Source organism: Oryx dammah, unplaced genomic scaffold (genome assembly GCF_014754425.2).
Source record: "Oryx dammah isolate SB20612 unplaced genomic scaffold, SCBI_Odam_1.1 HiC_scaffold_18, whole genome shotgun sequence".
Taxonomy (NCBI): domain Eukaryota; kingdom Metazoa; phylum Chordata; class Mammalia; order Artiodactyla; family Bovidae; genus Oryx; species Oryx dammah.
The window spans coordinates 108505595-108526153 of record NW_024070202.1 but is presented as its reverse complement, the minus strand read 5'-3'; positions in this window follow the sequence as shown (position 1 = coordinate 108526153).

The window sequence follows — 20559 nt, the reverse complement described above, 5'->3', positions numbered from 1 at the left end:
TATAAACACTTTTCTACCACTAGAATGTCAGTTCCATAACAAAAGGGATTGTGTTTTGTTCACTAATATATTCCAAGTGCCAAGAATACTTCTTTTCAACGTGTGTGTCTGTATGTTATTCAGTCAGTTATGTCCAACTCTTCATGATCCTGCCGGGCTCCTCTGCCCATGGAATTCTCCAGACAAGTGTATTGCAGTGGGTTGCCATTCCCTTCTCTGGAGATCTTCCTGACCCAGGGATTGAATGCATGTTTCCTACACTGTATGCAGATTTTTTACCCTCTGAGCCACCAGGGAAGTCTTGGCATATAGTAGGTATTCAAAACAAACACATTGAATGAATGAATGAAGAAATGAAGTGTGTGTTAAGAATCACAGGGACTAGAAGAATATATCTTCAGGTACAAGTTGAATGAAAGCATTTGATTCATTGAGTATATTTTCTAACATAAACATACAGCTTTTCTAATGCCTTCCAAAGTCAGTAATAAAAATATACTATGGCTTTTTCAGGCCCATAAAATTTATAAAAACACTATATCAGAGCAAAAATGAAGTATGTAAGGAAAAATGAAACACCCAGTTATCAATAATAACAGAGGTATAGATTTCTCTAAAGGAAATAGATAACTAAGATCAAGAAGAAACTACAATCTACTTAGTTTTATCCTTCCTAGGATGGCAATGAATCACTGCTAGTTATACACAGTCTGTATGATCTGCGGTTAACTCAACTAGGAGAAATAAGACACCAATGGTAATTCTGCTAATCAGAACTTCTTTAAACATTTCAGTTCAGTTCAATTCAGTCACTCAGTCGTGTCTGACCCTTTGCGACCCCAAGGACTGCAGCACTCCAGGCCTCCCTGTCCATCACCAACTCCTGGAGTTTACTCAAACTCATATCTATTGAGTCAGTGATTCCATCCAGCCATCTCATCCTCTGTCTTCACCTTTTCCTCCTGCCTTCAACCTTTCCCAGCAGCAGGGTCTTTTCAAATTAGTCAGTTCTTCACATCAGGAGGTCAAAGTATTGGAGTTTCAGCTTCAGCATCAGTCCTTCCAATGAATATTCAGGACTGATTTCCTTTAGGATGGACAGCTTGGATCTCCTTGCAGTCCAAGGGACTCTCAAGAGTTTTTAAACCTTAAAGAATTTCAAAAAATTTAAAATCCACTCTAGTCTTCACATCACTAGGGTTGTCAGAGCAAATATCTCAGCTTTCCAGGGCAGTCTGGTTTATGTATGTTGTTCCAAGTAATTGCAATAGCTCCCCCCATTTCATACTCAAGATTGCTCCAGTTTGAATGAATATGTATTTGGCTACCCTTTCTGAGTGTGTGCCTCAATAGCAGTGACCAATCAGAGACAATGCATTCTGCTAAAATGCTGCTTCACACAATTTTCAGTTCTCAGGTTTACATTTGGTAACATTTCAATACTCAAATAAGTGTATTGAAAATATTTGTTCACTTCTCTTTCTTATAGACCAGAATGTTAGTAAGCCATGATGTATACTAAGTCTGCCACCGTAACTGAATGCAAGAACAACTTTAGAGCCTCTTGGTCACAGAAGGTCTCTGCAGACAGCCTATGTATAAAAGGTCTGTCTGTCTTTGAGATTTTTTTTTTTTTTTGTCAGCAAGATATCACCTTCTTCATTCAGGCCAGTGCTTCTAATAAATAAATGGTCTTTTGGTCTCGGATTGCCAACTGGAGATTACCCTTGTTCTAGGAAAGCCTTCTCAGGCTAGGGCCAAGGATGTGTATGTAAATGGTGGTCCTGAATAAGCTTGTTCAAACCCAGAGGGACTCTACTATGTGCTCTAGACTGGGAAGTCCTTGCGGAGGCAGCTGCAGTGAGAGAATCAGAGTTCCCATGTGGTTGTTGATAAAGATGAGGCCCTTTGCATATGCCCTTTTGTCCTGCATTGGGCTTCAATATGTCACCAGATATCTGAAGAAGTCTGGATGCTGGTTAAGATGTGCTTGTTTCTGTTAAGTAGAAAAATATAAAATACCCAATTCCTAAAGAAACAAAAAGAAGAAAAGCAGATTGGAAAACAAAGTAGCATTTTGCCAATAACTACACAAATTCCCTTAGGGATTTACTTACTCTCCAGGGAGAGGCTGAGTTGGAGCACAACACTTCTGTTTCAGGCTTAAATATTACCTCCCCAATCCCATATATATCCATTTACTTGTGGGAAAGTTTATATAAAAAGTAAACACTTGCAGCTTTACACTCATAAATTTTCACCGGTGAACTGTGTCAAATATGCAAGAAAAAAAATATAATAATCAGTACCGTTCCTATCACAACTCTCCAGAGAAAGCATTATAGAAGAGGAGGGAAAAGTTGCCAAACCATTTTCAGGAGTCAGAATAACCCTAATACCAAATGCTGACAGATATTTCGAGAAAATTGTAGGTGATGGATTTATAATTCCTCACAAAATACTAGCAAACAAATTCAGCAGTATATTAAAAGGATGATATATCATGACCAATTGGGATTATGATGCCTGAAAGACTAGAGTAGATTCATATTTGAAAATAAATCTGTTCACCCAAATGATAGAATAAAGGAAAAATTGTAGGATTTACAGGATAAAGAAAAAAGGAAAGCTCTGGACACTTCCTTACATCAAACAGGGCTTCCCTTGTGGTTCAGCTGGTAAAGAATCCACCTGCAATGTGAGAGACCTGGGTTTGATCCCTGGGTTGGAAAGATCTCCTGCAGAAAAAACGGCTACCCACTCCAGTAGTCTGGCCTGGAGAATTCCATGGACTAAATAGTCCATGGGGTCACAAAGAGTCAGACACGACTGAGCGACTTTCACTTTCACTTCACACCAAACACACAATTCCATTTTTATCTTCCCAATTATGTGATTTTTTTCATACATTTTATTTTTATATATGTTGTAGAACACTATATTATTATAACATTTGCTTATACTCATGTTAAAAGAAATATGGAAATGTTTAATACCATACAAATACTGTTTCTAGTGATTTCCATTCTTCTGTGAAGACTCATATTTCCATATCGTTTCTTTTTTCTTCTGACTGAAGAACATTTTTTTTTAACATTTTTTAGTGTAGATCTGCTAGTGATGGATTCTTTCAGCTTTTATATGTCTGAAAAACTTTCTGCTTTCATTTTTGAGATGTACCTTTTCTGGATGTAGAATTGTATGTTTCAGATTTTTTTTTCTTTCAGTACTTAAAAAAAAATTAATACTCTGTTTTCTCACTTGCATTGTTTCCAATGAGAAATAAGATGCTATTTTTATATTTGTTCTAGAGAAGTAACATTTCTTTTTCCCTCTGCCTGCTTTCAGGAACTTCCGTTTTCACGTGTTTTGAGAAATCCAGTTACAGTGTGTCTTGGCATAGTTTTCTTCATACTTTGTTCAGATTTTAAGATTTTTGGATCTGCGAGGTTGCAATATGCGTCATTTTGAAAATGTTTTGAATTCTGTAAGAAGAATTTTTGCCTTTCTTTTCTTTCCTTTCATTTCATTTCCTGCATTCCAATTTCCAGGAAAATTTCTTGAAATAGTGAACTTGGGTGACGATAGAGTTCATCTCATTGGTTTCCTATCTCTCAGGCAATGGCACCCCACTCCAGTACTCTTCCTGGAAAATCCTATGGGCAGAGGAGGCTGGTAGGCTGCAGTCCCTGGGATTGCTAAGAATCGGACACAACGGAGAGACTTCACTTTCACTTTTCACTTTCATGCATTGGAGAAGGAAATGGCAACCGACTCCAGTGTTCTTGCCTGGAGAATCCCAGGGACAGGGGACCCTGGTGGGCTGTTGTCTATGGGGTCACACAGAGTCAGACACGACTGAAGTGACTTAGCAGCAGCAGCAGCAGCAGTAGGAATGTTATTCAATGCCTGAAGTCCACTATTTTACTTATTTTTTGTCTAGTTTTGTTGTTTTATGGAGTGAGGTAAATTTGCTTTCTGTTATTACATCTTTGCTGGAGGCAAAATCACAAAATTCTAAGACACCCTTGAGAAAAAATTTAGAGGCTCAGTTTCGATCCCTGGGTTAGGATAATCTCCTGGAGTAGGACATGGCAACCCTTTCTAGGACTCTTGCCTGGAGAATTCCATGGACAGAGGAACCTGGTGGGTTACAGTCCATGGATTCATAAACAGTCAGACACGACTGAACACACACACAGACATATGTATCAAAGCATTTTTTGAAAAGCAGTTTGCTTATTTTACATATGATCTATGTAGAAAATTAATATGCATGTTTTCCCATTTCTCTTTTAAAATTGGAACTACATAAACTGTCATTAATGGCAATCAGGTTATATTCCTAGTTAGGTTAAAATATATTTTCAAACAAATTTATTGATTTAGTGTGTTTTATATATATATATATATATATATATATATATATAGTTGACATTACATGGAGAAAATGGAAATATGAATATTTATGCTTTACTAATACTAATTTAGAAATATAGAGGAGGATGTGATAATTCTAAAATAAGTTTATCTTATTTAAACAAAATTTTCTTATGCACTTTAACCAAATGAATGCTGTTACAATTTCAAATATTATTGTCAAATTTCAGAAATTCTGGTGACACTCAGAAGTGTATATATTTTATCAGCAAAAATGCCTATGTATTTCAAAACTTTAGCCAGAACAAAAGGAACATAAAATAAATCTCCATATCTGTGTCACATATAATTCTCAGCTCTTCTCATCAAATTAATTTTGTAGAACCTTCAATTTTTCCAACAAGAACTATTCCTGATGTGCTGATAAAATAAATCTGAAGATTATCACATGCCTGTGCTCAATTGAAGATATGAACATCATTATGAATGCTTAGATTCCAAAATAAACTAGTTTTTTGTTTTTTTTTTTTTTTTTACTCCATGCTTTTAGCAGAAATCTACTAAGGATAGCTGAAAAAAAATTTGATAGTACCATGTGTTTGTTCATTTTCAATTTAAGCAACCAAAAGCTCCAGATATATTTCTGTAAAAAGAAATAACACTTGATTTCTATAAATAGTTGCAAATAAATCAATATAAGACTAAAACTCATTTCATGTTTTAAAATTTTCTGCTGTTGTTTTACAAAATATATTTTAAGATTGATTCACTAATTGCAGGAAAATGATTTTTGTTGATATTTATAAGAACATCTAAATTAAGATAACACTGAGGGCTTATACTGAGCCAGTTATGGAACCTAGAGGTTTTGCATGTACTAATTTTCTGTTCATAAAAATCCAAACTATTTTTGTTACCCCCATTTCATTACTGCAAAAACTGAAGCACAGACAAGTTAATGCAACTTTGGGAAGATTCCCTGAAGTAGGAAATGGCAACCCACTCTAATATTCTCGCCTGGTTAATTCCATGGACAGAGAGACTTGGTGGGCTATGGTCCATGGAGTGGCAAAGAGTTTGAAATGACCAAGCATAGCACAAACACAGTCAAATATTACACATTTAATAAATAGTGATTTATAATTCATAATCACAATTCAAAATTCAGGATTCAAAGCCAGAAACATGACTCAGATCTTGAACTCTTTAACTACTTCTCTCTTACTTTTTAGATAGATCCAACCAGTCCATTGAAAAAGCTAGAGAGTTCCAGAAATACATCTATTTCTGCTTTATTGACTATACCAAAGTCTTTGACTGTGTGGATTACAATACTGTAGAAAATTTTAAAGAGACAGGAATACTAGACAACCTGACCTGCCTCCTGAGAAATCTGTATGCAGATCAGGAAACAATAGAACAGGACATGGAACAGACTGGTTCCAAATAGGAAAAGAAGTATGTCAAGGCTATATATTGTCACCCTGCTTATTTAACTTATATGCAGAGTACATCATGAGAAACGCTGGACTGGAGGAAGCACAAGCTAGAATCAAGATTTCCAGGAGAAATATCAATAACCTCAGATATGCAGATGACACCACCCTTAGGGCAGAAAGTGAAGAAGAAACAAAGAGCCTCTTGATGAAAGTGAAAGTGGCAAGTGAAAAAGTTGGCTTAAAGCTCAACACTCATAGCTTTGGGACTTTGAAATTGTAAATATTCATGATGTGTGAAACAGCATGATACATAACTGCATGGTCTTAATTACATAAAAATGGATGCTTAGTTGTGAAAATACACAAATGAGACCTAGAAGGACAAGTCAAACAGTAAACTGCTTGTGATTATGAATGGCTTCGTTTTTTGCTTCTTGTGCTTTTTGGTTTCCTATTATGCACATGTTAACTTTTAAGAAATAAATGTTATTTTAAAAACCTTAAAAAAAAAAAGCTCAACATTCAGAAAACTAAAATCATGGCATCCAGTGCCTTCACTTCATGGCAGATAGAAGGGGAAACAGTGGCGGACTTTATCTTTTTGGGCTCCAAACTCACTGTGGATGGTGACTGCAGCCATGAAATTAAAAGACACTTACTCCTGGGAAGGAAAGTTATGCCCAACCTAGACAGCATATTAAAAAGCAGAGACATTATCTGGCTAACAAAGGTCCGTCTAGTCAAGGCTATGGTTTTTCCAGCAGTTGTGTATGGATGTGAGAGTTGGACTATAAAAAAGCTGAGCACTGAAGAATTGATGCTTTTGAACTGTGGTGTTGGAGAAAACTCTTGAGAGTCCCTTGGGCTGCAAGGAGATCCAACCAGTCCATCCTAAAGGAAATCAGTCCTGAATCTTCATTGGAAGGACTGATTTTGAAGTTGAAACTGCAATACTTTGACCACCTGATGCAAAAAGCTGACTCATTTGAAAAGACCCCAATGCTGGGAAAGATTGAAGGTGGGAGGAGAAGAGGACAACAGAGGATGAGATGGTTGGATGGCATCACTGATTCAATGAACATGAGTTTGAGTAAACTCAGGGAATTGGTGATGGACAGGGAGGCCTGGTGTGCTGAAGCCCATGGGGTTGCCAAGAGTTGGACATGACTGAGTGACTGAACTGAACTGAACCTTGGAAAAATCAATGTTAATGTATTTTTAATAAATCACAGTTGCCAACAAAATTAATTAATCTCATCCACTCTATACTGCTAATTACTAAATTTTTATAACCTCAAAACTTATATCTTTCATTCTAGAACTCTCTCTTAAGATACTTCAAACATCATCACAAATGAGGTTTTGATTGTTGTGGTTCAGGCGCTAAGTCATGTCCAACTCTGCGACCCTATGAAACGTAGCACTCCAGGATTCCCTGCCCTTCACTATTTCCCAGAGTTTGCTGAGACGCATGTTCACTGAGTTGGTGATGCTCTCTAACCATCTCATCCTCTGCTGCCCCTCTTTTCCTTCCACCTTCAATCTCTCCCAGCATCAGGGTCCTTTCCAGTGAGTCAGCTCTTCATTTCAGATGGTCAAAGTACTGGAGCATCAGCTTCACCATCAGCCCTTACTGTGAATATCCATGGCTGATTTCCTTTAGGATTGACTGCTTTGATCTCCTTGCAGTCCAAGGAACTCTCAAGAGTCTTCTCCAACACCACAGTTCAAAAGCATCAATTCTTCAGTGCTCAGCTTTCTTTATAGTCCAACTCTCACATCCATACATGACTCCTGGAAAAACCATAGCTTTGAGTATATTGACTTTGTCAGCAAAGTGATGTCTCTGCTTTTTACTAGGTTTGTCATAGCTTTGCTTCCAGTGAGCAAACATCTTTTATATTCATGGCTGCAGTCACTGTCTGCAGTGATTGTGGAGCCAAGAAAATAAAATATGTCACTCTTTCCACATTTTCCCCATCTATTAGCCATGAAGTAATGTGACCAGATGCCATGATCTTTATTTTCTGAATGTTGAGTTTTAAGCCAGCTTTTTCACTCTCCACTTTCACCATCATCAAAAGGCTCTCTAGTTCCTCTTCACTTTCTTCAAAGTGGTATCATCTGCATATCAGGTCATTGACAGCTTTCTCAGCAATCTTGATCTAGCTTATGATTCATGTAGCCCATCATTGTGCATAATGTACTCTGCATATAAGTAAAATAAACAGGGTGCCAATAAATAGCCTTGTCATACTCCTTTCCCAATTTTGAGCCAGTCCGTTGTTCCATGTCCAGTTCTAACTGTTTCTTCTTGAGCAGATACAGGCTTCTCAGGTGACAGGTAAGGTGGTCTGTATCCATATCTCTTTAAGAATTTTCCAGTTTATTGTGATCCACCCAGTCAAAAGCTTAAGTGTTGTCAATGAAGCAGAATTATGTGTTTTTCTGCAATTCCCTTGCTTTCTCTATGATCCAATGAATGATAGCAATTTGATCTCTGGTTCCTCTACCTTTTCTAAATCTACCTTGAACATGTGGAATTCTCGGTTCATGTACTAGTGAAGCCCAGCTTGAAAGATTTTGAGCATAACCTTACTAGCATGTGAAATGAGCACAATTGTACAGTAGTTTGTACATTCTTTGGCAGTGCCATGCTTTGGGTTTGGAATGAAAACTGACCCTTTCTAGTCCTGTGGCTACTGCTGAGTTTTCCAAAGTTGCTGACATACTGAGTGCAGCACTTTAACAGCATCCCAATTATTGGAGATCAGTCCTGGGTGTTCATTGGAAGAACTGATGCTGAGGCTGAAACTCCAATACTTTGGCCACCTCATGCGAAGAGCTGACTCATTGGAAAAGACCCTGATGCTGAGAGGGATTGGGGGCAGGAGGAGAAGAGGAAGATGGAGGATGAGATGGCTGGATGGCATCACCGACTCAACGGACATGAGTTTGGGTAAACTCCGGGAGTTGGTGATGGACAGGGAGGCCTGGCGTGCTGCGATTCATGGGGTCACAAAGAGTCGGACATGACTGAGCGACTGAACTGAACTGAACTGAGAGTATCTTAAACTTACTACAAAGTTGCAACTGTAACACCAAGAACTGTTTTCTAGAACCATTTGATAGCCCTAATAAATTGCTGATACAATGCATTATGCCCTTCAAATACTTCAATGAGTATTTCCTAAAAACCAGGACATTCTCATGTGTAACCATAGTACACACATGAAAATCAAGAAATTGTTGTGGTACCCTATTAACTTCTAATCCTCAGATCCCATTCAGGTTCTATCAGTAGTCCCACTATAGCCTTCATAGAAAAAGTATCTAATTCAGAATTCTAAGTTCTGCTGTGTTCACATTTCTGGTTACTTCAATCTGGATCACTTTTTCAGTCTTTGACTTTCATAATCTGGATGCTTGTGAATCTATAGACCAATTATTTTATAGAATGTTTGTCAATTTGTACTTGGACTTCCCAGGTGGTTCAGTAAATAATGCAGGTTCGATCCCCTGGAGAGAGAAATGTCAATCCACTGCAATATTCTTGCCTGGGATACCCCATGGACAGTGGATCCTGGCGGGACCACCCGTGAGCCCACAGGGTCTCCAAGGATTGGACACAACTGAGCACGCACACCTCTGCTCATCTGATGTTTCTCATTATTAGTTTCAAATTGTCCTCTGGTTATGAAAATAATCCTCTTGCTTTTATCATTGCAACCTATCAGGTGACACAGGATTTTGATTGGCGGTTATTAACATAACCTTACTGGTTATGTTAACTGATCACATGTTAGACTTTTCACTGTCAAACTTCTTACTGACTTGTCAGTCTATAAATATTTTGCAAAGAGCTACATTGAAACTGTAAATATCTGTAACTTACAAACTTCAATATACTCAATTCAGTATTCAGATTGATCAACAGTTTCCTATTTTTTTAAAAAAAATGATTATAATTTGTTACCATCACTATTTTTTATGTCAAATTGTCCATGTTTAACCAATGAGGGTCCATTCAAGTTGGCTTCTGTGACCCTTCCTTGAGTATTTCTACTCTAGCACAAGATATTCCAGGCCTATTCCAGGCTCATCGTGTTTTTCACCTGTTCCAAACTTGGAATTAGCCATTTCTTCAAGGAGCCTTATTTTCCTTGTAGTGGAAAACAACTAGAAACCAATATCCAGGTGCTAGGTATGCTCAGTGCTACAGGGCTGTCACTGCCATACCCTCTCAGCAGACAGAGCTGAAGAAATGTTTTTATCTATCTATTTATCTCTATCCAGGGCTTCCCTGATAGTTCGGGTGGTAAAGAATCTGCTTGCAATGCAGGAGACCCCAGTTCGATTCCTGGGTCAGGAAGATCCACTGGAGAAGCAAATGGCTACCCACTCCAGTATTCTGGCCTGCTGCAATGCAGGAGACCCTGGTTTGATCCCTGGGTCAGGAAGACTCCCTGGAGAAGCAAATGTTACCCACTCCAGTATTATGTTGAAAATCTCAGTTTCACACTAATACCTCCAAATTCAGTATAATACCACAGAGTTCATAACAGTGTCACATGGACATGGATCCAGAGATAGGCACGAAAAGCCCTATAAGTGAGTATATTGGGGTTTTTTATTCTTGCTTTGCCAAAGAGTTTTGGATATTTTCATTGTCTGATAACCAAACTTTGTCTTTTTGATAAAATTTTAAAATGCTAGAAAATGTACCCTAAAATATTATGTTAAAATGATATTTATGATGTATAATAAAAATCAGGAAGTTCACCTTAAATTTCCTCAATCAAATATAAAATGCATTCATTCAGTTACCGCATGGTTATTTAGCCCTATATGCAGTTCCAGAGTCTGGTAATACATTAGAAAATAAAACAAGTAAGGCTGGCATTCATGTTACTTACAGTCTCTTCTAAAATAGAGAGGATAAAAGTCATTATATCTTTATGAACTAAATAATTTACTGGTGCAATACAAGGCACTTCAAATATATCAGAGCAGATTATGTGAAGGGGTTTGTACAAATGAGTAAAGTTCCACCTATGACTTTGATACTCTGTCAATACAAGTTGGTTTTAGTTTTCTTCCTATAAAATGATGCATGTAATTGGGCATAAAGATAGATGTACCTTTATATTCTTATATTTATCCTTACAATTTCCTTGCCATGCTTAGTTTGGCTGGAAGAAATAGAGAGTAATTTTTCATTTATTTTCTGTTATCCTCTCCCCAAGAGGGCATTTGTGAAATGCTTAGCTTATGAAAATACAGCTGTACTTTTTTCACATCTGTTTGCACGGACATTTCACATTACCACCACGAATCATTCCATAATCAGATACAATTTCCATTTCTTCACAGGTTTTGCTTATAATTTATGAAGAAGACAGGATTTTGTTTGATTTCCCCAAGCTTCACTGAAACTGTAGTTTTGAGAAGAACATTTATTTTGACTGGAAAACTGAATAAACACAATTTTACAGTTTTAATGGGAAGCATTTATCAAATTCATTGAGTTAAAATAGTGGCATAATTCAGCAGAATATTTATGTGTTTTCTTCTTCCTTTTAATATTAAATGTGTCAATAACATTTCAGGGTATAGATCAGGCTACAGACACTAGACTACACAGAACAAAATGTGATTATCCATCGATCATAAAATGTTCACATTTGTTTTAATCTGTGCTATTTATAAAGATGTTTATGTTTCTAACCTCCATTCAAACTATTTGGCTAATTTGATTTTGGTATGTCTTCTTGAGTATAGTAGTCTGTATTTTGACCAAATAGGTTAAAGAATTAACTTGAGAGGTTAGAATTTGGCGGGGGGGGGGGGGGATGTATAATCACTTGGTTGTTCTTGATTTAAAGTAAAATTTAGTGTATTTTCAGGGAATGTTTCTGTGACATCAAAACTGTTTTAAACTTCATAATTTACAGCTCTCGGAAATTGTACCACTCAAAAAAAAAAAAGAATGCCTCATTGGGAGCATAATATAAATAGATTACAAATATATTTCAACCAACTCTTCAACAAGAGAAGCCTATGGTAATACATGAAAATTTTTACAGTATTTTTTTTTCAAAAACAAGATTATGCATGTTTAGGCCAAGTTGAAGAAAACATTAATATCATAATATTCTGTTCAATTTCTTTAATTAAATGCAACTAGATACTCTTCCTGGAGAAGGAAATGGCAACCCGCTCCAGTATTCTTGCCTGGAGAATCCCATGAACAGAGGAGCCTGGTGGGTCCACGGGGCGCAAAGAGTCGGACACGACTAAGTGACTAAACAACAACAACAACAAGATAGTCTTACTGCCTCTAATCTTGTCCATTTTAGTTGATTCTAATAATTGAAGCCAGGTTTATTTTTAAAATGCAATATTTGATTTGAAAAGACTGAAAGAAAATTTTGGCCAAAGACACATATGAGAAAGGATTTGCACCTAGAATATGGAAGGTTCTCTAAAAACCCAATGAGAAAAGCAAACAGTCCAATAAAGATGTAAAAGATATGGAGACAATTCACTAAAATTGTATGGATAGCATATAATAGCATTATTATCTAGATATTATTAGAAGTAATATCTAACTATATATGGGAAGAAAATAATAAAAATATGGATGTTAAACACATCATTAGTCATTAGGAAAATACAAATGAAAACCACAGTAAAATACCACTGTATACCTTTTGTGCTCAGTTGCTTCAGTCGTGTCCAACTCTGTGTGACCCCAAGCTCCTCTGTCCATGGGATTCTCCAGGCAAGAATACTGGAGCGGGTTGCCATTTCCTCCTACAGGGGATCTTCTGGACTCAGGGGTTGAACCCAAGTCTCCTGTACCTCAGGAGGATTCTTTACTGTCTGAGCCATCAGAAAGCCTGACATAACTATTAGAACATCTAAAATAAAAAACACATCAGACAGCATGGGTGCAGGGCACCTATAACTCTCCTATATATTGCTAGTGTGAATACAAAATTGCAAAACCATTTTGGAAAACATTTGGGCAATTGCTAATAAAAATAAGCCTATAATTAACATATGACCCAGCAATCCTAATCTTATATTTATCAAGAGATATGGAAATTTAGGTTTGTGCACGAGTTTATAGTTAATATCCATTGTGTCTCAGAAACTAGAAACAAACTAGTACTTTTAAACTGGTGAATGGACCAACAATCTGTGGTATATTGATATAATTATATATTGATATTACTCAGCAAGAAAAGGGACAGATTGGTGATAGACACAACAGCAGAGTGAACATTGTGTGCCAAGGGAGTAAAGTAACTGATTATAAAGGCTACATAGTATCTGTTGTGGGGCTTCCCTGGTGGCTTAGAGATTAAAGCATCTGCCTGGAATGTGGGAGACCCGGATTTGATCCCTGGGTCGGGAAGCTCCCCTGGAGAAGGAAAATGGCAACCCACTCTAGTACTCTTGCCTGGAGAATCCCATAGAGCGAGGAGCCTGGTAGGTTATAGTCCATGGGGTCGCAAAGAGTCAGACACAACTGAGCGACTTCACTTCACTTCAGTATCTGTTGTTGTTCAGTCCTTAAGTCATGTTTAACTCTTTGTGACCCCATGGACTGTAGCACATGAGGTTCCTTTGTTCTCCAGTATCTCCCAGAGTTTTCTCAGATTCATGTCCATTAAGTTGATGATATCATCCAACCATGTCATACTCTATTTCTCTCTTCTCTTCCTGACTTCAATCTTTTACAATATCAGAACATTTTCCAATGAGTAACTTCTTTGCATCAGGTGGCCAACGTATTGGAGCTTCAGCTTCACCATCAGCCCTTCCAGTGAATATTCAGGATTGATTTCTTTTAGGATTGACTGGTTTGATCTTCTTGCTGTCCAGGAGATTCTTGAGTCTTCTCCAGCACCACAAATAAAAAGAATCAGTTCTTTAGCACTCAACCTTCTTTATGGTCCAGTTCTCACATCTATATGTGACTACTGGAAAATCCATAGCTTTGACTATATGGACCTTTGTCAAAAAAGTGATATCCCTGCTTTTAATATACTGTCTAGGTTTTTCATAGCTTTTCTTCCACGAAGCAAGCATCTGTTAAATTCATGGTTGAAGTCACCATGTGCAGTGGTTTCGGAGCCCAAGAATATAAACTCTATCACTGCTTCCACTTTTCCCCCTACTATTTGCTTTAAGTGATGCGACCGGATGCTGCAACCTTAGTTTTTTTGAATGTTCAATTTTAAGCCGCCTTCTTGCTTTTCCTTTTTCACCTTCATCAGGAGGCTCTTCAGTTCTTTTTCACTTTCTGCCATTAGAATGGTGTCATCTTCATATCTAAGGTTGTTGGTATTTCTCTTGGAAATCTTGATCCCTTCTTGTGATTCATCCAGTCTGGCATTTTGCAAGATGTCAGTATCAGTTCAGTCGCTCAGTCATGTCCGGCTCCTTGCGAACTCATGAAATGCAGCACACCAGGCCTCCCTGTCCATCACCAACTCTCGGAGCCCACCCAAATCCATGTTCATCAACTCGATGATGCCATCCAACCATCACATTCTCTGTTGTCCCCTTCTCCTTCAGCCCTAAATCTTTTTCAGCATCAGTGCCTTTTCAAATGAGTCAGTTCTTCACATCAGGTGGCCAAAGTACTGGAGTTTCAGCTTCAACATCAGTCCTTCCAATGAACACCCAGGACTGATCTCTTTTAGGATTGATGGGTTGGTTCTCCTTGCAGTCCAAGGGACTCTCAAGAGTCTTATCCAACACCACAGTTCAAAAGCATCAATTCTTCATCTCTTGGCTTTCTTGTTGAGCTTAAGCCAACTTTTTCACTCTCCTCTTTCACTTTCATCATGAGACTTTTTAGTTCCTCTTCACTTTCTGCCATAAGGGTGGTATCATCTGCATATCTGTGGTTATTGATATTTCTCCCGGCAATCTTGATTCCAGCTTGTGCTTCTTCCAGCCCAGCAGTTCTCATGATGTACTCTGCATAGAATTTAAATAAGCAGGGTGACAATAAACAGCCTTGACATCCTCCTTTTCCTATTTGGAACCAGTCTGTTGTTCCATATCCCGTTCTACCTGTTGCTTCCTGACCTGCATACAGGTTTCTCAAGAGGCAGGTCAGGTGGTCTGGTATTCCCATCTCTTGAAGAATTTTCCATAGTTTATTGTGATCCACACAGTCAAAGGCTTTGGCATAGTCAATAAAGCAAAAATAGTTGTTTTTCTGGAACTCTCTTGCTTTTCAATGATCCAGCGGATGTTGGGAATTTGATCTCTGGTTCCTCTGCCTTTTCTAAAACCAGCTTGAACATCTGGAAGTTCATGGTTCATGTATTGTTAAAGCCTGCCTTGAAGAATTTTGAGCATTACTTTACTAGCATGTGAGATGAGTGCAATTGTTCGGTAGTTTGAGCATTCTTTGGCATTGCCTTTCTTTGGGATTGGAATGAAAACTGACCTTTTCCAGTCCTGTGGCCACTGCTGAGTTTTCCAAATTTGCTGGCATATTGAGTGAAGCACTTTCAAAGCATCATCTTTCAGGATTTGAAATAGCTCCACTGGAATTCCATCACCTCCACTAGATTTGTTCATAGCGATACGTCCTAAGGCCCACTTGACTTCATATTCCAGGATATCTGCCTCTAGGTGAGTGATCACACCATCATGATTATCTGGGTCGTGAAGATCTTTTTTATACAGTTCTTCTATGTATTCTTGCATGATGTACTCTGCATATAAGTTAAACAAGCAGACAATATTCAGCTTTGTACTCCTTTCCCAATTTTGAACCAGTCCATTGTTCTATATATGGTTCTAACTATTGCTTCTTGACCAGCATATTAGTCCATTGATGTGATATTTTGGGAAAGACAGAATTACAGGGATAGAAAATGAGTCAATACTAAGACTTGTGGGTAAAGGAGAGAACAGAATATCTTGAGTGATGGAACTATTCTACAGTTTGATTGTGAGGATGTTTCAGACTCTATCCCTTTGTCAAAACTGATAAAAATATACACCAAAAAGGATGAATTGCTGTATGTAAATTACATCTTAGTAATCCTGACTTAAATAATGTGCTTGTTCCACTATACAAAATTTTCAGTGATATAAAACTTTCAGTGATATAAAACTTTCAGTGAAAATGTAGAATGAAATCTACACTCTACCACATAAAAAGACATGTCTTTTATTTCATAATTTTCTCTGGTTGGCCTATCTAAATACCTTATTCTCCATTTATTTAACCAAATCCCATATTCAGTTAAACTAAAATGGCCAGTTTCCACAGCAAGCATTCTCTTTTTACTTTTTACATGAGCCATGTGTTTCAAATTTGTATGCTACTATTCTGATATGTAGCCCTGAAATTTTCTTTTTTTTTTCTTCTATAATTGCAATCAACTTGCTCCTGAACTCATTTCCCTTCAATAGAGGAAAATATATAATCTGGTCTCTTGAGGTTAATTTTTCCATGAATGTTGTATGTAACCTTAGTTATATAGGTATATAACCTATATAGGTTATGTAGTATATAACCTTAGTCAATTTAAAATTCAAACTTACTATCAGGCATCTTGTCCTCCTTAACAGTCTTTCCTCTTATCTTTCTTTGTGAGTTGCATGGAAATGCTTATAACCATCTGCCATTAGAAGTGGATACAGAGTCCTGAATTGTCACCAAGGTCAGCTTTGGCCTCTCTAATGTTTCTTGATCTGTCCAGTGTCTGATTCATCTTCTGACCCAGCATGTGCTGCTACTAAGGTTTGCTGCATCTGTCCACTCAGAATGGGCATATGTTACTGCTGTCCTGTCTATGGCACTTGCAATGACACCCAATTATAAGGTCCCAAAACTTGTGTCCTCCTTGTCTAGGCTATAGGCATCTTCTGGATTTGAATGGCATATTTGTCTTCTATTTAGTCACACTCTTAGAAAACAAATTCAATTCTGAGCATTGAATTTTATAATTTACATTTTAAAATAAATAACCCATTGTAACTTTTAAGTACCTGGGTTTTACTTTGAGTTGGGCTTCATTTTCAAACCTGCTTTGGAATTTCAAACTTGAAATAAAAATTAATTTCATTTAAACCATAAGAAAAAAAATTAATCTTCCTCAATAAAATTGTTGCCTCTGGATAAACAACAAGTAGGAAGCACAAAGAAATAAGAAAAAAGTAAGCAATTATTGGCTCAGACAGTAAAGAATCTGCCTGCAATGCAGGAGACCCAAGTTTGATCCCTGGGTTGGGAAAATCCCCTGGGGAAGGCAATGGCAACACATCAATACACTTGCCTAGAGAATTCCATGGACAGAGGTGCCTGGCATACTACAGCCCATGGGAGTCACACAGAATCGAACACAACTGAACAACTAACACTCTCATTTTCACTTTCAAACAGTTATCTTCCTATATATCCTGCACTATTTGTCTTATATATACTCCACTTCTTTCCTGAATAATTTCTACTCATCTTTTGGGAGTTTCTTCATGTTTGCTAGAAGATTCTGATCTCCAAAATATGATTATTGCTCCTATGTTTTCCCTTTGCTGGTGTTTGCCTCATTGTTAGTAATTATCACACATTTTGAAATTCTCATTAGTTAAAAATTTGATAATAAATAAAAATAAAAATGATTTAATTTTATACTTAAGAGGTATTTAAAAGCTTTTTTATTTTAGTGTTCACTCAATATTTTTTATTTTCAAATATAGTTCTAATTTGATTGCATTTTATTAAGATATGATCTGACAAATACTGATGGATTGATGTTGTGAAATGTGTTGAGATTTGCTTGGTGGGCTAATAGATATGGTAGTTTTTATATATTCATTAAATTGATATGTAATCTTCATGTAATAGGTATGGGTTTTATGTATTTCTCAGAAGAAATATGCAAAATGTTTGGAAACAAATGCTTGTGTTGGTCAAACCAATTGGAATGTATGTTTAGTCACTCAGAACAGCTAGCGGCACATACAGTTTATCTAGAAATGGCAGCTGAATTTAGCAATGCATATGGCCACTAGATAAAGCTTTATAATTGTGTTGTTCATATCTTATTAATCTTAGATATCTTTTTGTATATTTAGCATATAATTATAATTGAGGGGATTGGTATTGAAATCTCTGTGTAATGATGAATTTGACAATTTCTTAACCTATTTGTATTCATTTTCTTTTATATATTGTGAAACTTTTTAAAAATTTTGTGTTTCAAATAATTATATGGTCCTTGTAAATGAGATCTTTCATCATAATTTGTCAATTTTCTTTAACCTGAATAAGTTAGGTGTCTAAGAGTATTTGTTCTTAAATTTATTGCCTATATATATTTTATAATATTTTTATTTTTGATATTACTCATTTATTATTCTTGTAGATGAACATTTTGTCAGTTATAATTATAGAGAGCTAATGTTTTACCATCATATATATCCAACTTTTTTCCACATTCTTTGCCATTGCTTTTTAATTTTCTTTGCTATTACTTTTTATAATATTGTGATAGAAATCTTATAATAAAGATATAACCTTTTATTATGTTTTCTAACTGATACTGTTTGGTGTAGAGAAAAATATATGTATTTTTATGCCTATTTTGTCAATTTTACTATACTTTTTTAACATAATAGTACTACTACATGATATGTTTATAAATCATCACTTTTTTCTTTTGTAAAATTTTCCCTTAAGTGAAGATCACGATAGAGAGAAATCCTGCCTTTTCTCTTTACTATGTATTCTTTTAAAAATCTACAATACTACAATACTTTTTATAGAAATGTATTCTTAGTATGGCACAGATAGTATACAGATTATTTAATTATAAAATGTATCAATTTAAGCAAATGTTTAAAGACAATTTTATAGCTGTACACTGCTCGAATGAATTTAATGCTAATAATATTCTTGACAATTGTTTGGATTTTTTATTTTTATTGTGTTTAAATTGTTAAGACATTTGAGGCCATGAGGAATTGTCTGAAAGTCAGTACACAGTCATTTAAAAGGCATTTGTTTGTGTGTGTTGACCTGTAAACATAAGGCAAAATAGGACCCAACTAAATCAAATAAACTTGATTCTCATGGCAAGTTAGCTGGGTTCCCTAAAGAAAAAGATAAATTCAGTGCTTCAATGTCAACAGGGTCTATCAACCATGGTTACAAGCATGTATGTCTAAGACACCTCAAGGTTATAAAACAAATTCCTAAAAGTTCAGGTTTATGGCTTCACACTGAGTCACTGTAAAACCTGAATTCCATTGGGAACATTTATTTCAAAATTGATGTTAGAGCTGTTTGAAGAGAAGAGAACTATCTCTGAACCAATGCTCAGGCAGTTAGAAAGGATTACAGGTATTTGAAGTAAACTTCTAAGGAGCTTTTCAAAAACTGGAGAATGGGCATCACAGCTACCTTTTACATAAAATCCACAAAAAAACCCTGTGGAGTTCATACATGTTGCTGTTCAGTGGCTAAGTCATGTCTGAGTCTTTTGCAACCCCATGGACTATAGCCCACCAGGCTCCTCTGTCCATTTCTCAGGCAAGAATATTGGATGGGGCTGTCATTTCCTTCTCCAGGGGATCTTCCTGACCCAGGAATTGATTTGTGTCTCCTGCATTGGCAGGCAAATTCTTTACCACTGAGCCACCTGGAAGGTTTACCTATACATAACCAGGATATATTGCCATTAAAGATTTCTTATGGATTTTACAGGAAACCATTGTTGTCTGTTCAATATAGAGATTCAGTTCAGTTCATTTCAGTTGCTCAGTCATGTCTTCTGACTCTTTGTGACCCCATGGACTGCAGCACTCCAGGCCTCCCTGTCCATCGCCAACTCCCAGAGTTTACTCAAACACACGTCTATTGAGTTGGTGCTGCCATCCAACCATCTCATCCTCTGTTGTCCCCTTCTCCTCTTGCATTCAATCTAAGTTTGTGCTTTTCCAAGTAGATACCCAAGAATATCATATATTCTCCAGGAACTCACTGCATTATACTTTCCTGGAAAATCCCATGGATGGAGGAGCCTGGCAGGCTACAGTCCATGGGGTTGAAAAGAGTAAGACACGATTTAGTGACTTCACTTTCTTTCTTTGGAAAATGAAGCAGATTTGTGTTTAGAATCTACAAAGTATTTACAGACATTGACAGTAGGTGGTTATACCTAATTTGAAAAATAGTAAAGAATCAATAGATTAACTCCAATTATTTGCACAAATTTGGTTTTAGTTTACAAGCCACAATTACATGGTTTAATGTGAGCACATAGACATAACACGATATGATCTTTGTTCTCCAGAGACCATCCTGCAGTAAAAATGTTCAAGTTATTTCTTGTTTTGGAAAACTTAAATGATAGGTAAAGAAGTTGAACCCATGCCAGAAGAGTATTTTATCTTAATTTTTGTTTCTCCTCTCTTATTCAGTTGATGTAAAATACTCAGTAAAATATTAAATATTTAAAAATATATCTAACATAGAGATGCTAGAAAGATTAACAAAAATATACACACTCACATATGCAACACACATGGGGTCTTTCTGCTTGTTTTTGATTTTTTTTTTAGCTTACATAATAGATATTATTGTTTCACATTTCTGGAGGCTAAAAGGATGAGATCAAGGTACTGGTGGGGTGTTTTCCTGAGGGGTGTGAGGAAAGGGTCAGTTCCAGACTTCTGTCCTTAGCTTGTAGACAGCCAT